Source organism: Rattus rattus, chromosome 12, assembly GCF_011064425.1.
Source record: "Rattus rattus isolate New Zealand chromosome 12, Rrattus_CSIRO_v1, whole genome shotgun sequence".
In the NCBI taxonomy this organism is placed as follows: Eukaryota; Metazoa; Chordata; class Mammalia; order Rodentia; family Muridae; genus Rattus; species Rattus rattus.
The window spans coordinates 23,683,864-23,693,030 of NC_046165.1; positions in this window are offsets into that span (position 1 = coordinate 23,683,864).

Consider the following 9,167-nt stretch of genomic DNA (forward strand, 5'->3'; position numbering starts at 1 on the left):
AAAATAAGTGGTTCTCTTTACTTATGTTAATCTCTAACTGTGACCTGACTATTAGTACCCAAATTGTTCACAACCTTAAACTCATACTCTTTTTCAAACTGTACATGTTCAAATCTTTCTATTCTCTCTCCTTGTGACGTAGTTAAGAGAAGCAGAAGATAACTATGCCAAAGCCTAAGTGTCAGGCTATCTTAAAATTCCCTCTACCCAAGTAGGGCTTTGATTTTTGATTTGTCCTCCTTGACTTCTCAAGGCAATATTTAGATTCTTTTCTAAATGTAACATGAATAGTCTACATCCAAGTCAGAATAGTGCTCTTGTTCCAATCTGAAACCTCACCAGCTTGCTGTTCACTGTCTACATACCATTGATATTATAGTCTCCCGAGCTCCCACTAGAATGGCCTATTGAGCTTTATTTAATCTTCTAAATGGAAACTCAAGTTTCTCAACTTTCCTTCTATGAGCAAGATCAGGAGGGCCGAGAGCCATCAGGCTAAGTTTCTCACTGTAATAGGCCCACTTATTCATACCAATATCTGTCCTGTTTACTTTTCTCAGCACATTTACCAAATAACTCATCAAAGCAAAGTGATGGAATGGATTATTTTAGCTCATAGTTTGAGGGTCTGTCATGGGACAAGGCATGATGGGATTGGTAGATGCCTAATCATATTATGTCTGTAGAAAGGCAGTAAAAAGCATGCAGATGTGGGTGATAGTATTTCAATTCAAAATGGTAATCATGGAGATAGGTCTGCCCACATTCAGTGCGTGTCCCTCCCCTACTACCTTACCTAAAACTCTCATGAGTTTCTAATAGTGTCTTCCAATCAAGTTAGTAATGAAACTTAACCACCATAGTCATATGTACAGAGAGGTTAACTACATAGTCACTTGTATACAGTCACTTGTACAGAGATTCCAAATACTTTGAAATAATAAAGTCAAACATATTCATGATCTAATCTATCTAAATATTTCATTTTTACGGTGCATAAAATACAAATATATTTAATAGTAAATGTATGTAAATTGAAGTGTATATTCAGGAAATTCTACTATTGGCTAATTTTGACATAAAATCTACATCAGAGTACACTTCTATGTTAAATGTGTCCAGTAGAATAAGGCAAATGTATGTCAGAACTATCAACTTAACTATACAGTCTAAATCAGATGAGGTCAGTCTATATTTTCATTTCAGATTATTACTTGAGCAGTCCAAATAAGTCAGGATAGTTCTGAGAAAGCCTAAGGGTTTGCTAATCTTTCAGAAGTAAGAATATAATGATTTCTGTTCTAGTGTTAGGAGCTGAGACTCTACCAGTTGCAAGTTAAATGCCCAAAGGAAGTTTGAGGTTACAAAGTGCTCAATGAGTAAATCAGCGAAGTGCATTTGTCTTCACTAAGCATCTGTAATTGAATTAAAGAAAGAATCATAATAGTAATAATCTAGATAAAAGAAATCTAGACAAAATAAATCTAAATAAAATTTAAGTAAATTGAGCATTTTGTGCCCATTTAAACATATTGTCCATCTTTGAAGACGACTTACCTCTCTTGCAGCTCTTCTAAGCATTTCAAGATAAGCTGATTTGTCGATATTTCATTCACAGTCCCTTCCAATAAGAAATGACTACAGCTCTTGGAATGGATGATCTCCTACTGTCCCAGTGTCAGCTCAATGCCATTTTCTCAGAGAAGTCACCTGCAGGTCCATCTAAAACACACTATTACTCTCAGAAACAACCCATCACACCGCCTTCTCGTCACGTATGCAGTCCTCATCACGAGGTGGAATTATTTTTTGATTTATTAAAGGAGTTTATTTGCCTCACTTTTAGTCTCCATCACACTGAATGGAAGTGTTACATGAGAAATATCCTTGTATTCCTAAAGGCATGATGCTCACAGCCTTAGGACCTTTTAGTACACAGTGGAGATAGTCAGGAAAACGTATTGAGTGAACAAAGGAAGATGAAAAGTTGTGTCCTGGCATCTTCACTGTCTATTTGTTCTTTCATATTTTACTACATAATTACTTATTTCTGGAATATAACAATTGCTTAATGTACTGGCTACAGTTACTGGAGTCAAGAACCTTAGTTAATATTTTAGCACCCAATAACCACACATAGAAGTATTGCACTAAGAAGTGTTTCTTATTTTAGTTTTATTCCTTGATTTTTACTAGATTGCTGATGATGCATACAAATTCTATTTTATTGATGAAAGGTTTGAAATTATTGTTATTTTCATATGAACTGTCTTGATAGAGAAAATTCACATATTAAAATTCTAATTAATTTACAGTAAACAACATAAATATTTCAATCTCAATATTTTTATAAGTTCATCCTTTTAAAATATATCTTTAGAACCTTGTTTAACAATATTTTTCATGAGATAGCTCATTAAATTGTGTTAATTTGTGAATTCTAAATGTTTATTCAAATTTATATGCTCAAAATTATATTATCTATATTACTATATTGGAATAATATGGAGTTTACATTACTATATTGAATTATTTTTTTCTCTTCCAGAAGGTATTATTTATCCTTTGTTTTCCTGCTTACCATATGCAGCTCAGCCTGCCCTAACACACTACCATGGACTAAATTTCTTACACAGTGGGACTTGTTTTCTCAAACTTAAGTTGCCAACATGGTCAAGTTCTGGTGTTGACTCAAGTCTTTTTACAAGGAGAAAGAAGGATAATGAGGCAGGAGAAAGACAGAGACAGAAGTTAATCTTTTAAGGCTAGGCTACCTGATTATGGTTCCACCCTCATGGACTCATTTAACTACTTACCCCCGAATTAAGTCATTATCCCTAAAGTCTAAAGTCCAAGATGTCATCCAACACACAGTAAGGCAGATATCAATAGATGGCATGACTGAAAGCTGAATTTTCTTCTTGTTCTGATTCTGTTCTCTCACATGCAAGTGATAGAATAAAGATTGGATATGTATTGCTATTCTAAAAAGAGAAGTTATAAGGACTGAAGAGTTCCAAACAATTCCAAAACTGACTAAGGGAGATGCCATCTAGAGTGTTTATGTCTTCTAGGGTCTAGTCAAGTCAACATATGAAGTTAACCATTACACATATAAAGTTTGCATCCTGCACAATGAAAGTTGGTATATTAGTGGGTGTGTCATTGTGGTAGACTATTTGTAAGGTATGTACATTTGAGAAGCTGATGGAACCTCTGTCCTCAGAAAGTAAATATGTCTATAAATACAAATTTACACAGAGAAGAGTAACACAAGTCGGCCATTCTCGAGGAACAAACAGCAGCAAGGGGAAAGCTAGAAGAGTTGTGTTCTTGAGTACAAAGTATACACATCTTTCAAAATGATGAGTTAAAATCAAAGAGAAGGCTTGAAGTAGATCCTAAGCAAGGAGTTTGCAGAAAGTGATTTTAAGACAATAGTCGCATCTTTGATGATGTGATAGGACACACATAAGAAAAATCTTATAGACATGAATGAAGGATGGAAAGGAGATAAAAATGTAACAAATGAACATGACTGCTTTTGTTGTTGGGTTTTTATTTTTATTTTATTTGGTTTAGTTTTATCCTTCTTGTGTTGGTCTGGAAACAGTATATGGTAGGTGAAAAATGATATGGAGATATGAATATAATAGTGTTGAAATGTATACATGCAAATATGCTATTTCCTCTGACCTCTTATATTATGCACTGTAGTTATAATTTAGAAATGAAAACAAATATTACCAATAAGATGTTCTATTAAAGTTATTTCTTCAAATGTTATTCCTAGAGATCGAATGCTTTCCAAAGTGATTGAAAATAGAAGATAAGCCAGGCATGGTGACCTATGCCTTTAATCCTAGCACTGGGTTGAGGGACTGGGAAGGGGACTGGGTATGTTTGTGAGTTCAAGGCCAGCTTGGTCAACAAATCAAGTCTAGGAAAGCCAGGGCATATTATACAAGGAAACTGTGTCTCTATAAACAAAACAAAAACAAAACAACAGCAACACACACACACACACACACACACACACACACACACAAAGAGGATGAGGAAGACAAGAAGAAGGAGGAGGAAGAGGAAGAGGAGGAGGAGGAGGAGGAGGAGGAGGAGGAGGAGGAGGAGGAGAAGAAGAAGAAGAAGAAGAAGAAGAAGAAGAAGAAGAAGAAGAAGAAGAAGAAGAAGAAGAAGAAGAAGAAGAAGAAGAAGAAGAAGAAGAAGAAGAAATATTGAACTAATTTATAAATTTGGAAATACAACATAGGACCATAGGACTCTGGATTAGAGTTTGTTAGAATGTTGCTTGTCTCATAACACTTATATAGCCCAAAAGAAGTACTTGGATGACATCTCTTGGAGAAGTCAACTTGGGTTTTGGGTTCTTAATTCTCTAGTGCTCTTGTGTTTTGCCAATTTATAGCTATGAGGGACATTTTATCAAATGCTACTATGTTCAGTCTCTATAACCATGCATTTATTGCTTTATTTGAGAAATGTTAAAATCTATCTATCTATCTATCTATCTATCTATCTATCTATCTATCTATAATGTGTGTGTGTGTGTGTGTGCATGTATGTGTGTTACATTCCATATATGAAGTATACATTGCATAGTGGCTCTCAAATGGTAAAATCAGAGCAAATAATCAACTATATTAAATTAAATTCAGTAAGAGTGATATCGAATGACTGCTGTTTTACGTTTTGTTTTTATAACTCGTTAACTATTCCGGCAGTAGTTTCAGTTTCAATAAGAATTTGTGCTGCACAAGCAACAGTGCCCACCATTTTGGCATTTGAGGATGCCCAAACTTTTTCTTCTACTGAAACTGATGTTAATTAGTCCTGGGCTATGAAGGAACTCAACTTTCAACTATTCCATAAACACGTTCTCTTGGAGGTAAGCAAAAATTAATCTAAATTACTGTTTTAAGGAATATTGTTTTCTCAATATTCCTCCATCATATTTAAATTCTGCCTCTAATATCTCCTTGAGTGTTAACTAATAAGAAATAATGATATTGTAATTCAAATTGCTACAAATTGATATATTTCACAATGTATTTTATGACCAGGACTCTAAATTAATACATTGTACCAGTCAGAGAAATAAATTAATAATAGTGCTAATTTATAGATTAATAATCATTAGAATCTATTTGAAACAGTTTGCTATAGATTCTTCCAATGTCTATTCCCTACCAATGAAATAGACCAGAAGGAGAAATTTCCAGGTGCTCTCCTCATTTCTTAATAATTGCAACTAATTCTTTTCCCACTTAACAACCAAAACTATAAAGTATTTTAGGTATAAAACAACTTTTCTTGTGTTTGTAGGCACATACACTTATGCAGGCCTTTGTTAATATACTTTCCATTAACCCATACTTTAAATTTCTTATAAATCATGTATTAAGGGTTGTTCAATATTTCTGAAGATGAATATAATGAGCACCTCAGAAAATTTAATATGATGAGTGGAAAGTCCCTAAATTCTTTTTGGTAAGGAAATTCTAATTCCTCTAAGCTTAAATCTTCACCTTTATTACTTGGCAAGGCAATCCAGCCCCTTTCAAATTTGAATCTTGACTAGAGCTTTGCTTTGAATTTAGTTGAATGGAATCTCTTGGAGACATTCCCAAGGGAGCATTTTTTTCTTTATATAGGGGAAAGAGTTTAAAGAGGCAGTCTCTCACTGAGGACGCTCGCAGCGCCTTGGTTTAATATGTGCTCTGCTATGTTTGGCAAGACGCAATGGCTTGATTATGAATTGTCTACAGACCCTCATCCTTGATTGCCAGCTGATGGGCTTGTTTTAGGACTCCTGGAATTGTTAAGAGATATGGTCAGGCTTGAACAATAGGTCACTGAGGGTGGACACACGGGGTAGATCCAGACAGTTTTTATTGAATTCACTCTTTCATGCCTCTTGATCTGCAGAAGTTAAACAAACTGAGATGCCATCTCCTGCTTCCACAGCTGAAGCCCCAACTACCCAGCTCCCCTACCATGAAACTGAGTTAAGTCCCTTCCCTGCTAAGTCACCTCCAGTCCCATCATATGTGGGGAAAACATATTACTGATACCAGAAAAGGGGTTATGATACATTTTACCTACTGGAACAGGTTTAGGGGAGGAATATGAAAGTTGGTGCTGTGGGCTAGAAAGCCTTGGCCTGTTGTAAACGGTGCTTGACAGGCCCCTCTGACAGAGTTCAGGAGACTGGAGTGCTGACAGTGATGTGCACCGTAAAGGCTGAGCTCATAAAGTTTCTGAGGGGGAGCAGGGCTCAATTTGGAATTGGGCCATTCATGTCATGTTCTGGCAAAGAATCTGATCCTGCCCTGTCCCCATCTTTAATCTTTGAGCGAGACTAAATCAAAAGGAGTGATTTGTTGATAGAAGAAGTTCAAGGCAGCAGAATGTTCGAGCAGCAGCAGGATTCCTGCCTGCTTGCTTGCTTTAGATTTACAATGGAAAGCAGGGCAGAGAGATGAAAAATGTGACTTGGCAAAGAAAGGACCCAGGATAAGGAGTAGTTGCTGGGGAAGCGGCTGTAAATGTTAGAGCCAGCGATCAATGCTTTAACACTAGGGGACTAGGAGAAGTGCCCCGAGGGCAAGCCCTCATCTAGAGACAGCTTCAGGGCATCACAGTGAAAGCTCATTTGAAAATTTTCCATTTGAAATGAGAGACTCACTTGGTGCCCTGCTTCCTGGGGATCAGACAGGCAGGTACTCAGAGGTGGCCGCCGCATCTCTGATCCAACCTAGTTTCACTACCTCTCAAGCCAGCAGCAGAGTTTAATGGCTGTTAGCCACAGTGCTAGTTTTGCAGTTAAGCAGGAAACGAGGGCTTATGGAAGCTTGCGCCAAGGTTTCAGAAACCCCGATTTGCTGCACTTTACAGGGGGTTTGAAGTCCATGCACAGACTTCCTGAGTGAGCGGCCTATGAAGCTGGGAAAGAAAAGTCCAAGATTCAGTGGAGAGGCCAGAATATTAGCAACGCCACCCATGTGGGATAATTAACAAAGGCACTGCATGGAGGTGGCCGTGTGTGGCACAGGTAACAGCTGGCTGGTAGCTATAGCTAAGTTAATTAAAGCATTGATGATGACATCATGAGCCAAAGGAGCCATATTTAGAATGGCAGGGTTTGGAGTTTATCCTGCTGGTTTCCATCTTGTTCTGTTCAGATCTTCTCTTGTTGAATCCCGTTCCTCTCCTTTGGGATAAGGATGTTTACACTGTGCCACATTGTACTGGCAGTATATGATTTAGTTTTAATTTCACAGGACCTCACAGTAAAGAGATTTTCTTGCAACGTAAGTGTTTGACTTTGAACTTTGAAAGTGTGTTGGAACCGAAGTCAGATTCAGTTGTTTTCAATGAATAATCCACCTCTTTGGTTGGGGGTCACTATCCTGTATGGGAACATAGGATACAGACTATAGGGACTTTTGAAACCACACCAAAGCATTGTTGCCTATCAGACAATTGAGGTCTATGGAGAGCAGGAGCCGAGTGTAAATTGTCCTTATAGGGATAGATTTTTGAATGATCGGTCTCCACATGGTAATGTTTGGAGAAGTTTTGGGATAATTAAAAGAGGTAAGGGTTTGGATGGGACAAGTCACTAGTGGTAAGGTTATCTATAATTGCTTGGCCTTGTCTCTCCTTACACATCACAGCTTCTTTTTTTTTTTTTTTTTTTAGTTCTATTTTTCGGAGCTGGGGACCGAACCCAGGGCCTTACGCTTCCTAGGCAAGCGCTCTACCGCTGAGCTAAATCCCCAACCCCACATCACAGCTTCTTGAAGGATGGAAATGTAGCAAGCTGTACCATAATCTCCTGATTCCATAGTCAAAGGTGAAGCCACTGTCTAGTCCCCACAACGGAACTCAGTTAAAATAAAACTCCCTCCCTTAAGCTTAAAAAAAAAATTACATGGCAAATGTTTCTACTCAACTCATTTTCAAAATATAGGATAGTGACCCACAACCAAAGGAGTGGGATTATTCATTTCAAATACCTGAATCTGATGAATATTTTTATCTCTAATGCCCATCAGAACAGAAAATTCATTTGGCAAACAAATATCCCTCCAAACTCTTATAATAGATACAATGTAGAGACTCGCTCAAGGGGTTTTTAAAAAAACATTATTCAGCATGGCATAGTGTTCCAGAGTGATCACTCTGTCAATTGTAATTTTATTTAAAGATTTGTCAGAGAAGATATAAGACTCACTGTGTACTTATCATCGCTGAACCAAGAGAGAGAGCCAAGTGTGGCAATTAAGAGTGAAACGGTGTTGGAGTGACTGGTTTCCAATCCCATTACTGGTTTTTATTAGCTAGGTGACCTTGAACATAAATTATCGATGTCTTGGATCTCACGGTTTTTCATCTTTACATTAAGCATAACAATCAGTGCCGCACAGGGTTGTCATAAAGATACATCAGATAACACATGAAAACTCATTATGCGGGGAGGAGAGTGCTATGCAGATAAGGTTGGGAAATGACACCTATTCTTGGCTAATGAATACAATCTCAAGAAATGTTTTAAAAGGTACTTTGAACGTAAGATAATAATAGGCTCAATGTCTTTGAAAGAACAGAGTCTTCACTTCTAAGTTTTGTTTAGAGGTTGTTTCTTTTTTTTAATCTATAATATGTCCCTAGTGATTAACTTTTAAATTTTCATTAAAACTTTGTAAGAAACCAAACTGTCCTTCAGCAGTTTATTTTTTATATTATGACAATTAACAGCAACCCTTATTCCATGTCTGAAAAGGAATTTATTCTGTGTTGCTGTATGAGTGGTTATGGAAAACTTGGTAGATTAAGTCAGAATCATATTATAAACTCACCATCCTGTTTCCCATGATCCAATTAGATGGTAAATATCAATTAGTTTTGTACACTGGCAATCTGAGTAGACTGGATCCAATTCTTTGCTTAGGGTCTTCCATTTCTACTACTGTAGGAGAATAATGGAGACTGGACAATTTATAAAGACTAGAAATTCATTTTTTTTACAGTTCTGACAGCTAGAAAGTCCAAGATCAAGACCCCCCCATCTGGTTGTATCACCCCATAGAAGGAGGTGGAAAGGCAAGAAAACAGGGGCGTAAGAGGGAAACGGGAGAAAAATT